Genomic DNA, 26487 nt, shown 5'->3' with positions numbered 1-26487 from the left:
CATGAGCAAACAGCTCCAGTTGTCTCAGGTTTGATGGGTGTCTTCTCCAAATGGCATGTTTCAGCTCCTTCCACATATGTTCAATGGGATTCAGATCTGGGCTGATAGAAGGCCACTTTAGAATAGTCCAACGCTTTTCTCTCAGCCATTCTTGGGTGTTTTTGGCTGTGTGTTTTGGATCGTTGTCCTGTTGGAAGACCCATGACCTGCGACTGAGACCAAGCTTTCTGACACTAGGCAGCACATTTCTCTCCAGAATGCCTTGATAGTCTTCAGATTTCATCGTACCTTGCACACTTTCAAGACACCCTGTGCCAGATGCAGCAAAGCAGCCCCAAAACATTACTGAGCCTCCTCCATGTTTCACCGTAGGGACAGTGTTCTTTTCTTCGTATGCTTGGTTTTTGAGTCTATGAACATAGAGTTGATGTGCCTTACCAAAAAGCTCCAGTTTGGTCTCATCTGTCCAAAGGACATTCTCCCAGAAGCTTTGTGGCTTGTCAACATGCATTTTTGCAAATTCCAGTCTGGCTTTTTTATGAGTTTTTTTCAGCAGTGGTGTCCTCCTTGGTCGTCTCCCATGAAGTCCACTTTGGCTCAAACAACGACGAATGGTGCGATCTGACACTGATGTACCTTGGCCTTGGAGTTCACCTTTAATTTCTTTGGAGGTTGCTCTGGGCTCTTTGGATACAATTCCAACGATCCGTCTCTTCAATTTGTCATCAATTTTCCTCTTGCGGCCACGTCCAGGGAGGTTGGCTACTGTCCCGTGGGTCTTGAACTTCTGAATAATATGAGCCACTGTTGTCACAGGAACTTCAAGCTGTTTAGAGATGGTCTTATAGCCTTTACCTTTAAGATGTTTGTCTATAATTTTTTTTCGGATGTCCTGGGACAATTCTCTCCTTCGCTTTCTGTTGTCCATGTTCAGTGTGGTACACACCTTTTCACCAAACAGCAGGGTGACTACTTGTCTCCCTTTAAATAGGCAGACTGACTGATTATGAGTTTGGAAACACCTGTGATGTCAATTAAATGACACACCTGAGTTAATCATGTCACTCTGGTCAAATAGTTTTCAATCTTTTATAGAGGTACCATCATTTTTGTCCAGGCCTATTTCATTAGTTTGTTTTTTTAAATAATTATGTTAATCAACAATTCAAAAGTGATGGCTGTTTTTGATTATTTAATTTTCAATAAATTTTTATTTATTGTTACTTTTGTGAGTTTCAAGTGATTTCAGTGAGAATTGTGGGTTTTTCCTTCTTTAACTGAGGGGTACCAACAATTTTGTCCACGTGTGTATGTACTGCATGTATTCTCCATCTTACACCCTGTCCATTGGTCTACTGTTGACCATGTTCATACTGTTCTTCCTGTATACACTACTAGTCACTTAATGTTTTTTTTCATTATTTTACATTGTAGATTCTCACTGAAAGGCATCACAACTATGAATAAACATGTTTGGAATTATGTAGTAAAGAAAAAAGTGTGAAATGTCAAAACATGCTTAATATCCTTGATTCTTCAAAATAGCCACCCTTTGCTTTAGTGCTTCTTTGCACACTCTTGGCATTCTCTCATTGACCTTCATGAGGTAGTCTACATAGATCTCATAGCATTAATACTGTTTATACGACTATTTTTCCATATTTGTACATGTGTATGATCTATTAGCTATTGTATCCACAGCTATTATTGATGTACTTATTGTGTCCATTCCATTGTTTATGTCAGTCATTCTGTTTATACTGTAACATACTTTTCATGTATGTGATGCACTTTACAGCTGCTGTTGCACTCTTGGTTAGATGTTTAACTCAATTTCCTTGTTTTGTACTCCTCAAATGACAATAAAGTTGAATCTAATCTAATCAATTTTCTATCATGGTCAGATTGGATGAAAAAAATCTTATTTTATTTCTTGTTTGGTCTAAAAAAAAACTTATGAAAACAAGCCTAGCACATTGCACAGTGAAATGTTATCACCCTCCAAAAGGTATTTTATCTAGGGTCAGTGGAAAATACCTAGCTCCAAAGTAGCAAGAATAAAGAATAAGATTTTTTAAACCAGTTTGGGTAATTGAGGTTTGTGTCTAACGAAGTGTGATATGTGTACTGTGGTGCCTAAACTGAATCAGAAAGTGAACAAAAACAAAGAGTCAAACCATGACAGAAGATGAAAATGAAGACTGAGACCGATGTTCTCTCCTCTGTCTCAGGACACAAATTCTGCCTTATGAATTATGTTTATTTCAAAATGAGATTAAGTTCCCCTCAAAGCGTAATTGAGAAAGAAGTTTAGTTGTACAGGAACTTGTTTTGCTGGGACCCGTGGTGCCAGATTTTCAGTTGTTTTTATGATAAACGAAAAGAAAATGCCCAAATGAATCATTTTTAAAGACAAAAGTCATGAATTTAAAGCAGCAGAACTATGAGGACCAACCGATGTGGTAGATGTTTTATCACAGGTGAGCTTCCCTTCATCTCATCTTGTTACCGTCTCGCTCCCTCTGCATCTCATCCGACCCCAAACCTTGACAAATCATCCGGCGTGGCCATTACTCAGCGGCAGAAGCTCAGCTCGAGGCCATCAGCCGCTGACAGCCTAACACACTAAATAAGCGCCAGTCTGCAGCGTTCCCCCCTCCATTATTATGGGACGTGTGGGGGCGAGGGGCGAGGTGACAGAGGCAGGTGAAATTAACTCGGAGGACCTTTGGATAAGCGCCAGAGAAAGAACTGTCAGTGCAAAAGTCCTGGTAATTGACGATGTACAGCAGTTCCCGCCGCTAATATATCTCTCCCATGCCTACCAACGCGACGTCGCTCGGCCCCAACGCCTACGCAGTCATAAGGCCGCTCTGTATCGAAGGCCTTGAGCTCACCAATACAATGTTCTCTGGCTTTAAAAGAGCATGTTTCCACTGCGTCTCCGAGGATTCAATTTTCTCTTCCCTTTTACATGCTTTGTCGGGAGCCTTATATTTCTTTGACCTCCTCGGCACTCTCCTCCGAGTTCGGCGTCATCGCTAGCCTTATAGGCAAAAACCCGGCCGCACATATACACATAGATTCGCCCGGTTGTTTACGGTGTTAAGGTGGTGTCAGTGCTGCGAGGAGCCGTGCACATCGGATGCATTAAGCCCAGAGAGAAGCTGCGAGAATCCCGGGAGTTTTGACTGCACAAATGAGGCAGAAATATGCCTCCATTATTACACAACACATCATTGACTTCTCATCTCTCTACATGAGGCGATGTACGTCTCCCTCTTTGTCTCTCTCTCTTGATCTGGCTGATTCGCCGCCACACAGGCACCACATTTGCAAGATTAATTACAAGTTTATGTTAAATACAACTCCCCATAAAAGCCGCAAAACAGAGACATAAAGGTGCCACAATGTAAACATGTAATTTAACAGGCCCTTTACACGAACACAAAGGCCTTTTAGGATAAAACTTCACCTCAGAACACCTCGTTGTGGCTTCAATATGATTAATTTTATGACCTTATTTCACCTAATACCGCAGAGAGGCATAAAGAAGCCCAGCTATGCCTGTGGGCAGCTGCCGTGCAATGCACAGCTCTTAATATAGTAAATGAGGTACCTGTGTGCCAACATGCCTGTCTGTTTTTGGCTCGCAGATTTAATTTGTCGTATTCGAATGCGTTTCTCGCTGGTGGCAGCCCTCCGTCAGATCCGACATGCTCTACTTGCTCAACACGAGTCTGGTGCCAGATGATGACAGAACTGCCTTTTCCTCGGCATTAAAGGAAGACACCCCACTGCTGGCAGGCTGGAACGTAAAAACATTCAGTGATGCCACGTTTTTTTCCTGTAGAATATTCATTACAAATCAGCATATATGACATAAATGATCACATGCCGCTATGTTTAATTCAAAAGCGAGCGGCCCGCATGATAAATGTTGGATAATGAGATGCAGTTTGAGCTCTATTAGCACAGTAATAACTGCAGAGGTCATCTGTATTTGGCAGTAGTCCAAGAAGGATTCCCCTGCAAATGACCTGCAGGGTTTCTACGAATACTGTCGACTATATTCTCAATTAAACTTGGGAAAACATACCTGGAGGCTCATATTGTGGAATTGTTTGCACCCTTGATAAGATGTTGTAACCAGCGTTTGCTAATTGGGGTTTCATTTACTCAAGTATAATAGACATTTTTCCGTGCTGTATGTCTGAAATAAAAGACACTGCATGGATGTCTGTCAAACAAAGTAACAGACTCCATGTTTTCACTGTATAAGGAATAATCATGCCCACTGTTGTGCATAATCTCCCCCTAAAGGCTTATACTGAGCCATGGCATTATGTATTTTAATATCTCAGGTTTACAAAGATAAAACAGAGAAAAGACAATCTGAGACTTGTGGGAAACAACAAATATTTGCCTTTTTTTGCAGAATAGTTAGTGATTAAACTAGCTGATTTATTGTTTGGTTAAAGCTGCTGTCCGGAGTTTGAATCGCAGAGTCTCCCAAAACACTGTTGGTCCCTCCCTCTGATTTCGCCCCTTTATTTGTGCACGAGCGCAGTACATGAGAGAAGTGTCCGGAGTGCTGCAGCATCTTGCCTGTTTTGCTGTTTTCCACTCTTCTACATTTAGTACATTTAGTAAATAATACAGGAATTACGCTAGAATTCTGTATTGAGTCTAACTTGTCCTAATACCAGAATAACATGAATCTGCTAGGACGAACGAGTAAAGTTTCAATATGTGATTACACTCCCTCTCGATGACGTTGTTTATCAAACTTAGTGCAGTTACGCGTGTATATGTGTTAAATTGTTTATTTATTTCTATCTAGAGTTCAGAATTGCATGACTCCTCTGACGAAGAGTATGTCCCAGACACCCCAACATCTTCCTCCAGAGGTCGGGCATCTAAACGAAGCCGTCAGGCGGGCTATGGAGGCCGTGGTCGGGGAGCGACGCGAGCACCCCGAGCCAAAAAACGTCCTGCAGTCTCTTGGCCTGACAAGCCGTGGGATTGGTAACTTTTCTGGAAGTTGCTGAGCCCTGATGCTCTCTCCTCCACAAGCAAAACAAAAGTGCGCGCGGTTGCGTAGTGCGTAGCTCGCCCACCTCTGCATGGGCTTGCTTGCTGTGCGCGTAACCGTTGATTGACAGCATGACAAAGCTGAAGCTCGAACTTGATTGGTCGGCAGCGACCGGCGCTTTTTGGAATAACATGGGGGTCTATGAGAGGAAGGCGGAGCTCAGGAATAAATTTTCATATCGCGTTATACTAACTTTATATTATAGTATCGAACTAGACTAACACATTTAAGCTTTGTTAAAAAATGATACATAAATTGAAAACAAACGGAAACTCCGGACAGCAGCTTTAAGGTCATCATATTAAAGGTGATTCTGCGGAAAAATTGCTGTTGCTTAGCTAGTTAGCCTATTTAAATAGTTAGCATGTGTCCAATGCGCCATGTCTCTAATCTACTGCCACTTTTTCCTGTCCTGTGCACAAATTTGCATGTAAAGATGCACAGGAAGTGAAATGAACGACTAAATTTTGCTGCCCTCACGAGTCAGCACCAGAAATTCTAGCAAGTTAAACAGTTACATGAATATTTTGTTCACGCACACTGGTGATTACCTGAAACCCTGGCCGACTGCAGGCTCGTATGGAGTTGTAAACCAGCAACTAAAAGCAGTTTGTTGAAATTTCAATGTCGAAAATATAAACGTGGTCGCATGTATGCTGTGCAGATTAAACTAAGGTATAACTATTGCCAAGAAAAGAAGATTGCAGATTAGTTTTGGAAGTTCAATGGAACATAAAGAGCCTGAATACGTGGAGCTGGAGCACTACCAGTGTTTTCTTACTTTTATGCTAGTTGACTCATTTAAATTCCAATTAAAACTGAATCAACAGTTGCTACCAATGATCTGGAGTTGGACAAATCTTTGTCATTGGAAGCACTTACTCCAGCTTTAAACCCCATTCAGACTGTGGTATCTACCAGACTGTAAGCTAAACTCCACCATCAAGATAGAAATCACAGGCGGTTGTTTATGATGGACAGCATGGACTTTACTAATTATATATTCACTGTAATGCCAGGAAACACAACTCTTTCCCTGCAAAAACTTACAAATACACCTAGAAATACAAGGAATGCAGAATGGACCAACAAGTGCACCATTTGAGGCAAAAAATTCTAATTATGTTTTGGGAGAAGAATCTAAATTTCAACACTGAACCTTCAAGGTGAAGTCTTTGTACTCAATCCTCAGTGTCACTAACCAACTAGCTTTTATTGTTCATGAAAGCTCTTCAGACTATGATCAAAAGCACCTTTAATGGACAGTAAGTTAAGTCTTGGTTATCCACACAAACAACTGTGATGTAACAGTTCTAGTTCACACAGGTGGTTACAGTTTTAACCTTCAAAACAGTCGTTAATGGGCTTGTTTTCTGCTCTGAATGTTGAATCAAGCTTTTGGAGGGAGCAGCCGACCGAAGAGATCGATGACCAAGACGTCACTTTAATACTGCACTTACTGATGAGCTGATTAGAGTGAGGATGCGACACTTACAAAACATAAAAACAGTACATAGTCAGTGATGACGGAGCTGTGAACTGAGTTGAACAAAACAATTAGTATGAGCAAAGTGATTTGCAAAGGTACCGAACCTTCCTGGACGGGCTGTTTCTCGGTAATTCAGGGTCTTATCCTGTTTATTCTCAAAATAAATGATTAAGTATTTTTGTGCTTCTATTATTCAATGTTTTTTTTTCATGAAACCTTCAGAGCCACATTTAGGAGGCTCATCTAGCATGTTCATCATCGCAGCAAGGAGACCCATTTAGAGGAGCAAATAAAATCCATCAAGACGAGAAAAAACTGCAGTTAAAGACGTCGAAGACACGCATGACAACACTGCTGCTGTTTGTGTTTCTGCTACCGCTGTTGAGTTTCAGTCATCTCTTAAAACAATCCGAGAGGGTTTTATCAGTACATGCGAGCGATACGCAGACTTCATAACATTTTTTGTTGTTGTTTGTATTAAAGGAAAATGATGTAACACCTGTGCAAATATGATGGGAATCCAGCTGTGAGATTAGAATACAAACTCCACAGTCAGGTTCAGTCTTTAATAAAAACATCCAAAATACCCAGTAAGAAAATGCACTTCTTACTGGGGAACAAAATAAGATATTTTTTCACAAGATATGAGACTAAATAAATGAAGGTCACACACAACGTTTTGTTCCTGAGATGACAGTCGAATGTAGTTTTAGTGCTGCTAAGCTGTTGATGAATCAGTTTTATATTGTCTAATGTGTAATCTATCAATGAATAATGTAATTATTAAGCTTATTAACCCCTGAAACACATCATCAAATGTACATATTTATTAGTTTCCTCCATGAAAAAATCCCTTTTGGCCTTAAAATGGCAAAAAACTAAGCCCTAGCCTCTTTTTGCAATTATTCCCCCTGCCTTTTACTGCAGCTCAAGCACACCAGCTCACCTGTTACTCTGTTCAAACAGTATAAAACTGCTCTGTACTACAAAATGACATAATATCGGAGGAATTCAATCATACGCGTTGGAGCCAGAAACCAATTCTGAACAAGAAGAATAAGAGTCACAATGCAAGCTGACATGATTGGTTCTTTAGATTTGTGTTATATGAACAAATGGTAAATGGACTTGCTCTTATATAGCACTTTTTTACTCATCAGAGTACTCAAAGGGCTTTTACAACAATTGCTCCCATTCACCCAGACACACACTAATGTGCAGGTTGCTAATCCAGCTGCAACATCAGTCAGTATACATTCATACACCAGTAGGCAATTCGAGGTTCAGAATCTTGCCCAAGGAAACTTCGGCATGCAGCACATGACTAGGTGAGAGCGGGAATCGAACCGCCGACCCTTCGATCATTGGACGACCGCTCTACCACCTGACCCACAGCCACCTTCCTGAACACCAGGAAGTAGTTTTGAAACTGTCATCAGTACGCTGCAGTTTTGAGGTGGAAGTGTTCACACCATGTGTCTTGGTCTTTGGGTTTTGTTTTTGTTTGTTACCCAACTACACTTGTACGCAAAGGTAAATTTAGCTTAAGCTATGTTTTCTAGCAAATAACATCATATGTGTCATGCTCTTTGGGCATTATTTTGTTTACTTCTTGTTGTATTCTGTTCTACTTTGAACATCTTTCCTTGTGCGTTGTTTATGTTTTGACTTCCTCCCTTAGCTGGTTTTCCCTCCTTTTTTGAGTCCCTAATAAATTTCACTTGTGTCTTCTCTTGCCATTTAATGTTTTTCGGTTTGTTTGTTTTTCCAAAATTGCTTCTCTTATGTTCTTTTACCTCATTTAAAAAGATGCAGGACTACAGGGATTTATAGAATGACCCAGAGTCGATGCTACGATGTATATCACATGGCAGAAGCATTTAGCAACGTAGGTCCGCTAACATTCAGGTCTGTTTTTAGATTTTTTCACCCCATATTCTCCACTTAAGACTCATAAATTTGATTATTTGAGTATTTTCCCCATATACTTGCGAGAACCAACATATGCACCTTGCTAATACGTGTGACAGCTTTTGTGCCCAACCACTTTTACTTATGCTGTGTTTCTATCATGTGTGTTGTTGGGCTTTGTTTTGCTTACTTCCTGTTTTATTTTGAACACCTTTCCTCGTGTGTCGCTTGTGTTTTTACTTCTTCCGATTGTCTGGTTTTCCCTTCTTTCTTTTTTTCAGAAATCAGTTTCACTTGTATCGTCTCTCCTCAATTTGTACATTTAGAATTTTGTACAACATTTCATTTCCTAATATTTATTTACCTCATATTTGCTTGCTTGTTTTCTTTACTTGTGTTCCTGATGCCCCTTCAGTTTTTGTCAGGTTTGAGTTTTTGCACTGGATTGGATGTTTTTAATCTTTTTTTCACTGGACAGGGTCTTTTAAACAGACGGCAATCAGCAGCTTGTGTTTCACAACTTAACAACCAACATGGCAGATCATCTATATAAACAGCAGCTAACTCGTCTTTATTATCTCCTTCAATAGTCCTTGTCCTGGATCACCAGTTTATCTATTTTCAGAAATCATATGAATATATTCAGGGTCTCTTCTTATCATTTCAGTAGAAAATAACCACGCTCAAATGATTTAATTTGCTGCTAATACAAGGTTTTTATCTTCAGAATTCATGAAGGCTAACAAAGTGCCCTTCTTTTTCCTGTGTTAACCACTCGACTGGTTGAATCGTAGGTATGATTTCAAAGAAAATTTTGGTTTAACCACAGCTATTAATATTTCAGCATCACAGTATTTGTGTTTTGCATTTAACTTTTAAATGTCCTTGTTTCTACATGTGCTTCTTCTCACTCGTTCTTTTCTTCCCGTAAAGCACTTTTGTTTTGTCTGGCTCCCCTCGTCACGTCGACCTACTGACAGTCAAAACAAGGTACAGTTTGGCCCCGAATGGATCGATTCCCCCACCCACATATCTTTCCTATTCAGCCATGCCACTGCTGATATCTGACTATTTTCATATTCAAAACAGATCTTGCCTTTTGCAGCAGACTTAATATTTGCCAGCTCCTGAGCTGATCCTGTTTGTTGCACTGTTTTACGATTTAAAACAAGGCAATATTCTAATGATTGATATATACCAGCTAATCGTCTTTACTGTCAACATCCAGCTTTGATGACCAGTGGAAATTAGTCCTTACAAAGCCCCCTTTTTTTCTTGTTTGCCTTCATTCAAGGGCAGCAGCACTTGAGCGGCACTGCGAGGTGTGATTACTGCAGAGCTGAATAGGAGATGGAGAATAAAACAAAAGATTCACAAATACATGCTACTGGAGGCTCTGTCAAAAAGCTACAGCACACTCCTACACAGTGCCGCCCACACACACACGCACACACACACACACTACACAAACACACTACACAATAATGCGTATGCACACATTCAGATGGTGGCTCACAAAGAAAGACAGTTAGACGCACACATGCTGCACAAACACACACAAAAACCAGCACATGCACATAGACAAACACAATGGCCCAGAGGCTTCTTTTGAAAATCTGAGATGATTTTTTTTTTTTTTTCCTTTAGCCTTCTCTTCAGTGGAACCATATGGGGAACGGGAAGAGAGAAAGTGCAGCAGAGGTGCAGGTTATCTTCATATTTATTCATCAGGGTTCATCTCTCTCCCTGCAGACAGCGCTGCATGAGAACATCAGATGGTGGGTAGGATCTGCCTGCTATTCTCAGCTACAGGCTTTTTCTCAGAGCCCGAGGTGTACTGGAGGTCCCAGAGGCTGCTTTTGCAGGTCCGTGGTGAAATAACCCTTTTCCTTGAGACCGGAAAAATACATCTAAAAAGATGCAGGACTTGAGGGATTTGTAGAATGAGCCGGAGTCGATGCTATCATGTATATCACATGATAGCAGAAGCATTTAGCACTGTAAGTCCTCTAACATCCAGGAAAATCTGGTTTTACCTTTGTTTCCATGACAGATTCTTCATCTCGAACTCATAAATCCGATTATTTGGCCCTTTTTCCTTATATGTATTTGTGAGAATTAACAAATGCACCTCGCTAATGTGGCTAGGATTTCTTTTTTTCTAACTGCACTTATATATATGCAGTTTTCCAGCAAAACAAAAACAAACAAACAAAAACACCACATGTGTAATGACCCTGTTCTACTTTGAACACATTTTCCTGTGCGTTGCTTATGTTTTTATTTCCTTCCTTTGTCTGATTTTCCCTCCTTTTTTGATTGCCAAATAAGTTTCACCTGTGTCTTTGTTTGCCAATTTGTACATTTAGTTTTTTTTTTTTGCTAGTTTTTACTAAATTTGCTTCCCTTCTGTTCATTTACCTCATCGAGACAGACGAAGAACTTCAAGATTGATAGAATGAGTCGGAGTCAGTGCTGTCAAGATTATCGCGTGGCAGAAGCATTTAGTACTGTAGGTCCTCTAACATTGGGGAGGATCTGGTCTTATAACTCATGAATCCAATTATTTGGCCTTTTTTACCAACATACTTGTGAGAATTAACATATTAATGTGGCTAGGATTTTTTTTACCTAACTGCATTTCTATATGCAAGGTACACTGCCTGTCCAAAAAAGTCGCCACCTGGATTTAACTAAGCAAATAGGTAAGAGCCATCTATTGGATAACTACTGCAGTGATGAATATGTTTCAGGTGAAACAACTTATTTCACTCTACCTGATGCAGTGAGGAGCTTCTTATTTCTTAAACAAGTATGTCGGAAGACAAATCCCGTGGTCATGGAAAGGATGTTAATCTGTCTCAGAAGGGTCACATTATTGGCCTGCTTCAAGCAAAGAAAACAACTAAGGAGATGAAACTACTAAAATGGGGTTAAGAACCGTTCAACACATTATTAAAACCTGAAGGATAGTGGAGAACCATCATCTTTGAGGAACGAATGTGGTCGGAACAAACCTCTTAGATGATGGTAGGAAATCAACAGTAGAACTCTCGGCTATGTTTAATAGTGAAAGTAAAAGCATTTCCACACGCACAATGTGAAGGGAACTCAAAGAATTGGGACTAAACAGCTGTGTAACTAAGAAAACCACTGATCAGTGAGGCTAGGTAGCATTAAGATTGGGCTCTGGAGCAATGGAAGAAGGTCATGTGGTCTGATGAGTCCGGATTTACCCTGTTCCAAAGTGATGGGGGCATCAGGGTAAGAAGAGAGGAGGATGAAATGACGCACTCATCATGGCTAGTGTCTACCAGCCTGTGGGGGTTAGGGTTATGATCTGGGGTTGGTCAGGTTCAGCAATGTTATGTTCCCAAAGAATGAGGTCAGCTGACTACCTGAATATACTGAATGGTCAGGTCTTTACATCAAGTTTTTTCTCCGACTCCCATCATCAATATAAGATCTTGGTAGAAAATGAATCCAAGTCTGGACAGAAATAAATGCTGTGACATTGCAGAAGCTTATCAAAAACGATGCCATGGTGAATGTGTGTCATTCTCAGAGCTAAAGGCAGTCCAATGAAATATTAGAGTGTGTGACTTTTTTTTTTGGACTGGCAGTATATATTTTGTTTATGCTGTGTTTTCTAGCAAATAAAATAACACCATATGTGTCATGATCTTTGGGTTTTGGTTTGTTTACTTCCTGTTGTATTTTGAACACCTTTCCTTGTGTGTCGTTTAGGTTTTCACATCCTCCCTTTGTCTGGTTTTCCCTCCTTTTTTGATTCACCAAATCACTTTCACCTGTGTCTTGTCTCTTTGATTTGTACATTTATTTTTTGTACAAAACTTGCTACCCTTCTTTTTATTTACCTCAAGGGATATGTAGAGCGAGCCGGAGTCGATGGTATCACTTATCACATGGCAACAGAAACATTTAGCACTGAAGGTCCTCTAAAATTCAGGGGGATCTGGTTTTAGATTTTCTCACCCCAGATTCTCCACCTTAAACTCATGATCTAATTGAGCTGTTTTTCCCACATAATTGTGAGAATCTACATATGCACCTTGCACAGGTAAGTGGGAATTTTTATGCCCGACTGCACTTGTGTATGCAAAGTATGCATTTTGTGTGTGTGTGTATGGATGTGTGTGTTTGTGTGGGCCTGAGGAGCAGAGGCTAAGGTGAAGTCTGCGTTAGCCAGGCTGAGTGGATGGATGGCGAACATCCGCGTTAGTCGTGACTGCTCAGGCATCTGTAGGAGGATCTGACTAGCACTCGCTGCTCCCTTATATAACACGCTGGAGCACACTGAGCGCTGATTAGGAGGCCACAGGTCAGCTCTCTCAACACCTCTGCAACGGTGCATGTGAGCGTGAGTTTGCAAGATTTTCAGATTACACAATTTTAGCGGAGGCGTGGTTGATAATAGGCCGCCGCATGTGCAAACTGACCCACAAAACGAGCTGAATTAAAACAATGGCAGACGTGCTTACCTTCTTTGCATCTTCGGAAGTTTTTCCAAGATCGGAAAATGTTTCATTCACTCTTCTTACCTCAATATGTTTTTTAACAGATGCTCGCAAGTCTCCCAAGACAGACAGCATGTACCACCCACCCACTAAACAATGACTAAAAGTGAATGCATCTCTCTCTAAATATATGTCTATCTATCTATACATATATAAGAGATTAGATGTTCCGAATGACTAAACTTGCCCTCAATTCAGTGGAAATTCAAAGGTGAACTAGTTTATAAGGAAGAAAACACTGAAACTGAGCACAATTTAGCCCAGCAACAACACAACACAAGCATATTTAAGAGCCATTTATCACATTCTTCAACAACCAGTTAAGCGTTGCTCCACTAGACTTGGTATATACTTGGTTTGTTTTGATACATCCTACATACAACCTTATTTACATTTTCTAGACTAGACAAACTGCATCTCTTTTACTAGATATTGTTGGTTACATTTTCCACCTGGAAGCATATTTTCTGTGGTCATTGCTTTGATGAGCTGCATTATCTTTGCAAACCAAGTGTGAACACATCTGACACCAGCGTGGTTTTCTAACTTAAAGCTTGAAGTACTAGCGTTAGCAGCAGTTTAACATGTGCATGGATGTACACTTCAGTCCAAAAGTTTGGGGTCATGTAGAAATGTCATTACTTTGGAAAGAAAAGTTTTTTTTTCAATAAAGAAAACACTAAATTAATCAATACAGTCTAGACATTATTAATGTGGTAAATGACTATTCTAGCTGTAAACAGTTGATTTTTAATGGAATATCTCCATAGTGGTACAGAGGAACATTTCCAGCAACCATCACTCCTGTGTTCTAATGCTACATTGTGTTAGCTAATGGTGTTGAAAGACTAACTGATGATTAGAAAACCTTTGTGGAATTATGTTAGCACATGAATAAAAGTGCAAGTTTTCATGGAAAACATGAAATTGTCTGGATGACCCCAAACTTTAGAATGGCAGTGTAGTTTCTCATCGCGCAGGTCAGATGGTAATATGCTACGTTTATTCTGTCACGGCCAACATACAACCTCATTTATATTTTCGATATCAAAATAATAATAATAGTTACATTTATATAGCGCTTTTCAAGACACCCAAAGCGCTTTACAATGGATCCATTATTCATTCACTCATACATTCTCACTCTGGTGGTGGTAAGCTACATTTGTAGCCACAGCTGCCCTGGGGCAGAGCTGAAGAAAAGAATGAACAGTGTAAGTGAACAGAAGATAATCCTGCAGGCACTTTTCATCCACTTTGACTGTAATAACTGATGTATGTAATTGGCCCTTTTATCTTTTAATTCAAATATTAATATAACATTAAATTCAATATGATAATAATGTATTTAAATATATTTGGGATTGTAATTTCAGCTGTTTAGTTTGGTCTGTTGGTCGGTCTACCACTTTGAGAAATTGCAGTGATCGAGGCATTCTGGGTCCCTGGAGGATAAACCACTCCTGCACCAGTCTGAGGCTGACAGTCCTGTTTCTGTTTTTAAATATCGCTGCAGCCACTGAACAGGTTACTGTTAACTTTTGTGTTAGCATTTATGGGCCTCAGAGGATAAATCCTAAAGGTACGTGTCCACAGGATCCATCCATTTCTTGCATCTCATTGTCTATGTGAAATGAACCGTGCTGCATTCTGCATTTTGAGCTACATTGCGACGTGTTTCCCCTGAGTTGCCTGCAGCTCATTGGCATAAAGTAGATTTGACCTCTACTTCATGCAAATTTGGTGCGGGGAGCGGAAGTCGGACTCATTGCGAAACTTTTGTACAACGTCTAAACTAGCCGCTGTTGAACTAAAATGAGGACAGATTAAGCAACTGCACAGTTATTTCTCACCTCAGATGCTTTTAGAAATACTTTACACTGACCTGTTTTTGTAGTAAAAGTGAAAGTTTGTGACTGAGCCGCCATGTTTGACTGAAGGTCTGAAGAGCTGTCATGTGACCACATAGTGGCCCACTGGTGCACGGTAAACCAAGCGGGCGATATTCAGATGTGATGCATTTTTGCTGACTTTTTCTTGTAGTGTTGACAAATCCTAGGACTCTACTGCCAAACTGACAGAATTTATTGTCATTCTCATGAAAAAACAGGGTACCAAAAACTAGAATTACGCCCTTGTGAATTCTGCTCCAACAACCAGTAAAATTACAGTTTGTGCTGTGTAGAATGGTCTGACTACACCTCAGTTTCATTCTCCTATAGGGGGGACTATTTGAATATCTTTTAACCAATCACAATCATCTTGGGTGTGGCTGCAATGGTGTTAACTCAAAATCATGACGGGGAAATAGTTTCAGTGGAACATTTGCCTATGGGGAAGCAACTACTGTCATAAAAAATGTATAATTCACAGGGGAAAAAACGGGCTGCATGATCCAAATCTTCAGCAAAACTTAAAATTCTTTGCGACTTATTGTTGTGAAGAGAATTCGGAAAACTGGAATACATTCATAGCGGAAAGACTTGATACCTGAAGACTACATCTGGTGAGTCAGACTAACTTACAGGTTACGTTTATGTCAATCCAGGATTGACCATCACTTCTACTATCAGAAATTTGTAAATTCTTTCAATTATGGCCAGAAAAATAGTCTGTGAGGTTAAAGTCACCAATATTTAATCAACTTGTTCCAAATTTAAAGAAATTCCCTCAAAGCATTCTCATATATTGGCTGTCACATTAAAAAAATACTAATGAAGCAGTTTTCTTCTGTGTTTACCTGTTTAAGTGCAACAATTGTTGACAAAATGCATGTATGCATCCAAATGTGTAGAAAAATTCCAATTAAATGAGGATGCTTTCAAAAACAGTGCCACAAATAAACTCCCAACAAAGAGAATTAAACAAACAAATACTAAAAATACAATTAATTTAAGTGAATATTCGGTGTCACCTTTTTTTTCTGGTATATCAACACCAGTTCTGCTGCAGAATTGAATTTTTTTAGGCATCTCAGCGAACCTGCCACACTGACTCCAGGATGATATCATAAATATATATATATATATATATATATATATATATATATATATATATACATATACATATATATTTTCATATATCAGTAGGAAAATACAATTTTTGCAAAAATGGATGCAGCAATGTAATACATTACAAATGCAGCAACAACAGCAGGTTAGAAAAGGCCACTTGCAGTTTTCTTACTCAGGTTGATTTTAAAAATGTTGCATTGTTAATTCAGGGAAGGTTTTACTCTCAGCTCAAACCATAGGTAGAACTCTTGTATAAATAACTGTTATTAGTTGTTGCCTCCCTTCATAAAAGCTTCATTTGTACTGAAAAAAAGATTCTAATTTCCTCACGTTAACATCTGTTTTCTTGTCACTCACCTGAAAGCTGGATTTCTTTCTCAAACAGCGGCGGACAGATCAGCAAATCAATGCAAACCTTAAATAAAACCGAGAGAGGAGAGCATCGGTGTGTTGGTTGAGAAACTGTACAGGTTGTCTTTTAAGATTCAAGATTATAATCTCACCTTCTCTGTGTGTCTCTTTCTTCTTTCACACTCTTTTTCACAGTGAATGTGAGTCCAGATGGAGTGTGTGTTGTGCTCTCAGATGGCCTTCTGTCTGATCATCCCCCGTACACCTCCATGTTTCACCCTGCTGCAGGCACAAGCAAACACACACCATATACGCCTTTTTTTCCTTCTCTCTGACGCACACTAACACATATAAACTCACTTTATTAAGAACGCCACACCTTTACTTTCGGCTCTATATGAGACGTTGGACACCTTCCTCTGAGATTCTGCTCCGTTGTTGTTGACATGATTCATTTCTGCAGATTTGTCAACTGCATATTCATGATACTCATCTTCTGTTCGACGAGATACAAAAGGATTCAGATCTGTTGACTGGGGAAGCGAGCCGCTAAACTCACCACGTTCATGTTTGACTTTGGTGCATTGTTGTTACAAGACGGCAAACTGTGGCTATCGAGGGATGCACTCGGTCAGCAGCAACACTCGCAAAAAATCCACGAGAACAGTTGTAAGTAAAAATATACGTGAGTCATCATCTGGAAAAACACTAGAATAGATACTCCAAAGAACAATCTGGCTCTAAAGAAAAGCATTTACACCTTGGATACACTTGCTCCAAAAGGGCTAAATGAGGAATTTGACTCGTGGTCGTCTTGTAGTGACTTTGTGTATTGACTTTTTGTAGTGAGTCTCTCTTGCAGGCTCCCTATTGTTGGTGTGTGGGTTTGTAAATACGGATGAAAGCTGTGATATTTGGATACCTGTTGGATTACCTTTGAGGCTGATGGTATATTTTACTATGATGTCTTGCTACCTCTGCGGTATCATTGAAAACAACGACCAAAAAATGCTATTGATTTGGTTAATTAAATAAAATCATCACAATTTCAAGATTCACCAAAGCCAGAAAGTGTAGTAACACAAAAAAAAAAATCAATGGATATTCAATTTTCCGACTGTCCTTGAACTACCTATTACTCCGTCAAAGAACGCAGAGGAGTTATGTGATGATGGCCTACGTTTGTCCACCTGTTTGTCTGTCCGTCTGTTTGTCTGTTTGCAACATTATTCAAAAATGGATAAACTGATTTGGATGAAATCTTCAGGGAACGTCAGAAATGACACAAGGACGAAGTGATTAGATTTTGGCAGTGATGCGGCTGGATCCATGGATTTGTTAAGGATTTCTGTATTATTCCGAGATAGCAGCACTGTAACTATGACAACAAGTGAACACTACTTCAGTCGTCTGCTGATGATAGCGGTCCTGCTATAAATCCACCGCTGCAGGCTCATCGGGACGTATCCGTCGGAAATCATGCAACAACTGAGCAGCCTTGGTGGAGTACTGCCCTCTTTGAGTGCTTTTCTTGTTTGTGACATGCAGTTCAGTTGGTAAAATGATCAAATCTAAGCTTAAAATGAATAATATTTAATCAAAATCACTTTATTTACAATGTCTGATTGAAGAGTTCCCTCAAAACAAGCCCTTTGCATTAACCAGAATATCAAAAAAAAAAAAGAAAGAAAGAAAAACAAAACATCAGAGACTCTTTGGCTGAACTGTAGACAGTGTAATGGAACCACATTAAAATGGTTAAAAAAATCCAAATAGAAAAATATCCATCTATACAATGTAAAGTTGCCATTTTCTTCCAGTTGGCAACACCCTTGGAAAACGTCCAGATTTTTGCAATTATTGTCCATAAATCATCCAAATATCACACACTTGCTTTTTCTTTTTCAAGCATGTATGGCATTCTAACTTTATTATCGTGCACAAAATGCATCTCTGTGTTCTCCCCATGGTTATGCAGTTTCCATAGAGGTGCATTATTTTATATTGCAGGGAAAAATGAGAAAAAAGTGACTGCATGGAATAATGTTCAAGGTAAGTCATGTAATAACTCATCTTTATGTCACGTGTATTCATGACGGTTCACACCTGATGCTGATGTCAAGTAGGGTTCAAGTTGTTTGGATTCAGCCCTCTGTTTAGATGTACAAGGTGATTTTTTATTCTAGACGTACCATCGAGCTTTCTATATATTTTGTAGATCTCATCACTATTTTTTTTTATGTATGCACATAGACATGATGATTATTATTATATGGAGGCCATGTCATGTGCTTATTGCGATGAGGTGACCTGTAATAGTTTATATTGTGTGTTACTTTGAAAAACAGCATTTACATCACAGTTTACCCTCTTCTACAGCTGGTGACCTTTAGTTATGATTATATACCTCATGATTGGCTGATTGGGTAATTGCAGGTATAAGCACAGGTGTTTCCAATAAAGCCCTCAGTGTGTAACAGTCAAATGTTTTTGCCTTTGTTTCCATGCGTCACTGAGCATCACCTTCTTCTGCATCGCTGAGGTGTGAATTACAGGACATTACAACGCATACGTGCTTATATAGTTGTTGTTTTTTTTACTATGTGAATATTATTTTCTTGTCCTGCTGAATGCAATGTGTGACTGATCATTTGCATTTCCAGTTGTCAGTAGAATGATTTGCAAACAAGTCTTATAATTAGCAATTTTTTCTTTTGAATTTCTTTTTTTTTCTCCATTTAATTATAGTTCTTTGCATTCTCAGCGCTTCTTCTCTTAATTACTATCTCTGTTCGTGTACGGTGATGGATTCTCTCCGTTTTTAATTGTGTTGAGTTTCAGTAAAGCATATATTTTTTTTGACTGGTACATCTGCACTGATGGGTTGACGTCTGATTCAAAATGTTTTCTTTTTTTGGCCGTCCGAGTCCTTGGTTGAACTGCATTCAGCTTCTCATGTGCTGACAGGAAACACAGCATGCAAAATTGTTATCAAAAATATCCATTAAAATGAATATGCACAACAGCTACGGTTATGACCGAAGCCACCTCTGTGCTGAGGAAAGGAAAAAAAGGAAGTGAGATTTGCTCTCATAAAGGTTTTCGATTACAGTGAGCTGTGATTGTGTCAGAGGGGAGGGTAAATCCAGACATATTCAGAGAGGTCAGGGGGGTCAAATTCCTCAGGAAGAGAATGTAGAGACGAAGGCAGAAACATGGGAACTCAGGAACCCACCCTGCAGCTCTCGCTGCACTCAGCGCTAACTGTTGCTTAGAAACCAAACAGCGCTCTTCACTTTTTTCCTGCCGTCCTTTCTTTCTTTCTGCCTCTTTCTGGCCCTAAACCTACAATTTTCATTATGATTTGCTGTTAAAAGAAGCGGCGTTGAATTCTCGAGGTGAATTGGTCTGCTGATAATCATGTGCGACGGGGGGTTTCTCTGACAATTGTGCTCTGATTGTAGCAAACACAGGCGCTGAGAATTACTGGACTAAAACGCTGGGTGTGGCTGGCACAGGACAGTGTTGTGTGGCAGAGAAGAGATAAATGAAGATAAGGAGAAAATGGAGATAGAGCAAAGCGGTGGAAGACTCAAGTGTGAATTCCTCTTTTCTAAGCTGTTGTGTATCCTTTCTTTCTCTCCAAACAGATTTACTATAAAAAAAGGCATCCCAGAAGAGCCATTATTGCTCTTTTTCGATTAAATCTACCATCGTCATCGTGCATGCCATCGAGTGTTTTACAGAATGCCACCAGGTTTTCATTTTCTTTATTAAAATATCAGAAATCGAAGTTTTGCCAAAGAATATCGCAGCTCACACAGGTCGAGCGCCTCCCAAATGTTGCTACAGTTACACATTCAATTATGTAATGTTACGTAATCTGAAAATCGAAAGGGGATTTGAAACTACAACCCTCCGATAGCTCTCTCCGCTCCGTTAAATTTGCACCACATCTAAAAGACACATCCACTGCATGTGTTTTTCGCTCTTTGATGCGGAGCGGAGAGGAGGGAGGACGATGGAGAAGGAGGAGGAGGAGGCAGAGAGCATCAGGACTGGGACGGACGAGGGTGGAGGACGACGTAGGTGTAAAAGCAGCTGGGGAGAGGAGGCAGAACTGACACACAAAGGTGGATGATGCTTCATTTCCAGGGAGATGTTTTCCCATGAGCCCTCTGCCTCCTCCATATACATCCACAGAAGCGGCCGAACCCTGCAGCATCCGGCCACCGAGGCAGGGATTTCTCTGGCTGTTATCTTTGTTGACTCATAGAAAACACACAGGTGAGCTCCAAGGTTAAGTACATGGGGAGGAGGAGAAGGATCCAACATTATACTGTGTAATATATAACCCTGGGGAAGTGGTGGGAGGAGTGTGACAGCAGTGGATGTGATGGCGGTGGTGTGCCAGCGCATGTGTGGTAGCGGTATGTTGAATTCTGACAAGATGAGATGACTTTTAACAGACTCTTAACATCCACAGTTTGATAAGAGGAGGTGTTTTCTTCTGATGGGAACGATGGTGCAGAGGTCTTCCTGGAACTCCCACTATCATACCTGTCATATTTCAATGGCACATAGCTCAAATGAGCAATGTGAGGATACTCCTTTCCCTAAACCTTCAGGTTAGGGTTACACCTTCTGGACACTGCATCTTTCATTTCATAATCATGTGCTTATAAGGAAAGGAAATAGATGAGATGCAGTCAGGAAGTTCTGGAACTGTGTGGAAAAAGAGCAAAAACTGTACCTGATTTAAATTTGGCTGATGTCCATTTTGAAGTGGTCTTCTTGCATGTGCTCCAACTCTTTCTCGAAACCCTGTTCTGACCACTTGCAGTTACACATTTGCAATTTCACCATGGACCTTAGATAGATTTAGGTCTGAAGAAAAAGCCTTTACCCCCCAAGACTTAAAGGAGGTACATAAACCTGAAAATTCAAGGAGTTCTGTACTGTGAATTTGTCCTGTATGGTCAGATCGTGACCTGCTAAGGTCTTCTTTAAAGACCTCAAGCCTTTGAGGAATAACATTCAAAACCACCAACATGTAAAGTCACCCTAATTGCCAGATTTTCCTCGATTCGATTTCTGCCTCTGTTCTAAACTGAAACGAAAAATGAAATTGAGTGTAACATCTGCAACCACAAATAATCCCACAGTTTAAATATAAACTCAATAAACTTGACGCGTAAGCCAGTTGGTTTGAATATCAGCAGGCAACGTCAACCATCGGATTTTAATGAATGTAAAAAACATGTTTTTTTCTGATTCTTTTTGGTTTAATTGCAACATTAAATCTTTGTTTCACAGGGCTGAGTTGAGTCTTTTCCATTGCCGACATTCTGACTCGTCACAGCGCTGGTGTCACATAAAAAATGATTGAAGACTGTGTTCCAGTGAAGCAGGAATGTATAATACCAGGACCCTGAAACTGTCACACCTACAGAAAATGCTGCCATTTACATCTGACATGCTTGACAAGATGTCATGTCACAAGAGCTGTTAAAAAAAAAGAACGTCTGTGGAGTAAGAATATCTCTATTCTTTCCCAACAAATGCTGTTACTGTAAAGACTTGAACACACTTGACATGAACTAGTGTTTTTCTAATTAATTTATAGAAAAGTAATTTGAAACAATGAATATGTTTACAATGACATGGTGGCATTTTCTGTCAACATAACCAGGAAGTGTTGTCAGTTTACATATTTGGCACACTCATGTTGCCAATTAACATGCAGACATATGTTTCTAAGAAGTTGTGTGTTAACCAGTGTTACAGAACAATATTGTATCTACAGCATTATTAAACCGTTGTGTTTAGGGACTGGCTGCACATCTTATTAAAGCAACTGGAAAATGCCATTAAGACTTAAGGAACTGTGCTAAACTAGTTTAAGTCGTATTTATCAGATAGATCCCAGTTTGTTCATATTAATGATGATTCTTCTATCCACATTAGAGTTAGTTATGGAGTTCCACAGGGTGTTGTGTTAGGACCGATACTATTTACTTTGTGCATGCACCCCCTTGGCAATAATATTAGGAAACATAGCATAAATATTCACTGTTATGCAGATGACACCCAGTTTTATGAAGCCAAATGAAACCAGTCAAACTCCAAGCATGTCTTAAGGAACATACTTTTTTTTTCGTCTTGCAGTGTGAACATGGTCAGCGCAGTCTGAAATATCTGCAGAACTCATCCACTCTGCAGGAAAACTGGTTTACCACATAGTAACTAAAAATTAAGAGCAGAATGGGTCTATGACCTAAAATTTTCCAATCGGCCACTGCCAGTCCAACAACCACCAGATTTAATTGTGGAATATGTCTGATACTCTTTGATGACATCCTGTGGCTTCAGATCAGTGTCTCCCAAACACTGATTTATAAGTGACAGCCCGCCACAATATAGATACAATGACCACATACTGTTTTTCTACTGTTTTACGATTTAAAATACAAATTCTCTCTGATATTGTCAACAGTCTTTGAACAGGTCTCCTCTTCAAGCACCCCAAACAATATATTTGCGGTTGTACGATTGTTGCCGTCTTCCCCAGGCAGAACTGATTCAGGCCACACTTCATGATTATTTAGTGTCATGAACAGCTCTGCAAAATTTGTCCAAAACTAATGCACTAGAATTAATTTAGATAAATTAGTCTACAGTTCTGCACTGCCAGACAGCAAATTCTTCCATTAAGTTATATGTCGGATGCTTTGTTTTCTGTCCAGATCCATGAGAAGAATATTTATGGTGTTAAGTTTCTTTACTGTCATCTAATTGCTGCTGCATAACTTTTACTGCCTGGATCAGCTCTGCAATGATAGGCAGTGAACACATAACACAACTTTATTCCAGAAATTTGAGCCGATCTTTGCATTTTCAAGCTGATGGCAGAGGTTGGCTCCTGTTTCCTGTTAGCACATGCTTTGAAGTGAGCTTTACAGGATAGCAATTTACCAATTTGAATTCTCAAGAAGACTGACCATTAAATCAGCCAAAAAAAATGACAAAAATCACGACCAGCTTTGGATTTATCACTGACAGATAAAAACTGTGTCCAATCACCCAACCCTAGCTGAAGAGCAGGAATATTTTTCTAATATTATAAAGTTGTGTTTTTGTAGAGCTAAACCTCAAATGGTTGCCTGCATGTATGTCTGGCTTGGTCTGTAAAGAACTCAACTGTAACACATGCACTATATCAGCCACTATTCAATTACAACTATATTTTTAATCCAGTGAGGGTTGTGTAGTATTTTTACAGCTCCCATCAGTCAAATTTGCCAACTATGTAGGTGTTTCTGCCTACAAGAAATGACTCAAATGCAAGAACTGGTACACCCAGTAAATTTTAATAATAGCAGGATGTTTTTAACATTATCTATTCACATTTTCACTAAAAAAATCAACATAACAGCCACTTGACTAAAATATGGTTGATTTGTGTTTGCAACAACTGAGACTCACCTGCACCTTAAATGCATCATTGGAATGTGTCCACTTTTGGGTTAATTCCCCATAATTTGGGTTTTACGATAGCAGACACACGTAGGCCGTTTGGCTAAAATATGGCGTATGTTGGTGAAAAAATCTCTAAGTAAATTAGTGAAAAATGTTCCAATGACTCTGTGCTTTGTACATCGAACATCTCCAACCACCTTGGATCTCTTCTTTGAACACATTGATGATGTTTGCCACCACAACATAAGTGTGAAAATAGGGTTGATTAAACTGAATGGTCGTACAAAGAGGAGGGAGGGAACAGTGTCTGCTTTTGGTTTAATTCTTCACGATTGGTTTTCTCTACTAAATAAAATTGTTAGTTTTATGATTGCAAACCCAACGTTTGTCTACAAATGTGGAATATTTCAGAGAAAAATAGTGAAAAATGTTCCAATAATGTTCCATCCAACTACAGTCACTAAATGAATTCTTGTGGAACAGTCATGTGCTTTGTGGACCCAACATCCACCCCGACCACCTCTGACCTTTTCTTTGAACACGAACAATGCAGTGATGATGTTTGCCACAGCAACATTACTGTTAAGACACAGTAGATCCAAACATTGGAAGGCATTAAAGGTAAATGGTCACACAGAGGCTGGAAAATGCAGCATCAAACTGTGTCCTTTTGTGGTTCAATTCCTCATAGTTTCTTTTTGCTACTAAAAAACTGTACGTGTTTTGGGATAGCGCACACGTGTAAATTGTTTGGCTAAAAATATGACACAAATTGTTTGTTTGCTTTTTTTTTAAGTGTTCCAATGATTGCCTAACTCTCCACCTAACTTTTGAATTTTTGCCTTGTGCTTTGTGGATCTGTCATCCACCCTGACCACCTCTGACCTTTTCTGTTAACACAAACAGTGCAGTGATGACGTTTGCCACCGCAACATAACTGCTAAAACATAGTTGATCCATTATATTGGAAGGTGTTTAAAGTAAATGGTCACACAAAGAGGAGGGAAAATGTATCATCGAATATATGTTTGTCACAGACACATAACTGTTCAGACACCGTTGATCCAAAATATTCCATGCTGGAATATGTTAAAGGTAAATAGTCACACAGAGAGCAGGGAAAGCATGTCATCGGATAGCGTCTAGTTTTGGTTTAATTCCTCACCATTTGATTTTGCTATTAAAACTCCCCCAAAGCGCTTTAGGATCGCAGGCACAGGTAGGTTGTTTGGCTTAAAATGTGACCAAATTCATTTAAAAAATGTTCCAATGATTGCAGCTATTCTGTTCACCTAACTACAGTGTCTATTTGAATTTTGGTGCGACGGCCATGTGCTTTGTGGACCCAACATCCACCCTGACCACCTCAACATGATCCATATAATGAGGATGTTCACCACCACAACATAACTGTTCAGACACAGTTGATCCATCACATAGGAAGGTGTTAAAAGTGAACGGTCATCAGATAGCATCCACTTTTGGTTTAATTTCTCACCATTTGTTTCCTTCATTACAAAAACATCCACTCTGACCACCCCTGAACAGGATCCATGCAATGATGACATTTGCACAACATTTGCGCAACACAACATAACTGTGAAAACAGGGTTCATCTATCATATCGGAGGCGTTAAAAGCAAACAGTCACACCAAGCGGAGGGAAACCGTATCATCAGATAGCATCCACCTTCACTTTGCACCCAACTTCCACCCCGACATCCTCTGACCTTTTCTTTGAACAAAATCCATGAAGTGGTGACGTTTGCCACCACAATGCAACTGTGAAAAAAAGGTTTGAAGATGTTAAAAGTGAACGGTCACACCAAGAGGAGGGAAAACAGCTGTCTGCAATGGAAATTAAACTGACAGAAATATTTCTGTGAGGAGTGAAAAGGTTGGATTTTGAGGAGCGATTCAGATTATGGCGACTGTCACCCGTGCACCTTCGATCCATTGGAAATTTTTGAGAAACACTGTGAGGCAAAACCACCCTGAACCCAGTTTTGTGTTGGATATGTGTGATTACAGTGTAATGATGCTTTTCCAGAATACCACAGATCAGTTGCATATCTCCAAATAACAGAGCCACGTACTCACAATGTGTACTTTTTAATTGTGTTTCTCGCTCTTCTTGGTTTCTGCAGAAAAGCACACATCCGAGTGTTTCAGGTCTCAGCCTCTCGTCATTAGTAAATGGCATGTCGCTAATTGTGCATTTAGAGCTTACGGCAGGTGTAAGCAATCAACCGGTCCAATCACATTATTACTTCCACTGAGAAAAGGGGACTGAAAAGCTGAACCGCTGGCATTTCAGTGCATATATAACTGACACTCGACGGTTTCCTGAGAGCGGTAAATTGAGACATCAGACACGAACAAATCATTGTCATTTTGCATCAACCCTTGAAAAGCGGTAATGTTTGCCTCCATTAAATGCAATGTGGTGCATTGTGATTGTGGGGGGGGTTGAAAGGATTTTTTGTTCTATTGCTGAACTTTTTGATGCACTACATAAACTATACACTTCACAGTCACAATTTAAACAGCAAATTATCCCATTTTGATGATTTCAGTCTCTCTGTCTTATCTGTCCTCGACCAACAAATC

At 39.7% G+C, this 26487-nt stretch overlaps 1 long non-coding RNA gene across 2 annotated transcripts in view; it reads right to left on the bottom strand.

Moving 5' to 3' along the window:
- Window positions 1–16754, bottom strand: part of LOC110956175 (uncharacterized) — a 56297-nt gene extending 39543 nt beyond the window's left edge. For both annotated transcript variants that reach the window (XR_007946667.1, XR_002596036.2), the window contains exons 1-2: window positions 16551–16754; window positions 16405–16462 (exon numbers count right to left, since the gene is read on the bottom strand). This is a non-coding gene — a long non-coding RNA (uncharacterized LOC110956175). The remainder of the gene's footprint in view (window positions 1–16404; window positions 16463–16550) is intronic.
- Window positions 16755–26487: the final 9733 nt, after the last annotated feature.

Source organism: Acanthochromis polyacanthus, chromosome 14 (genome assembly GCF_021347895.1).
Source record: "Acanthochromis polyacanthus isolate Apoly-LR-REF ecotype Palm Island chromosome 14, KAUST_Apoly_ChrSc, whole genome shotgun sequence".
NCBI lineage: Eukaryota > Metazoa > Chordata > Actinopteri > Pomacentridae > Acanthochromis > Acanthochromis polyacanthus.
Note: the sequence above shows the minus strand (reverse complement) of the source record. Positions and strands in the feature narration are given on the sequence as shown.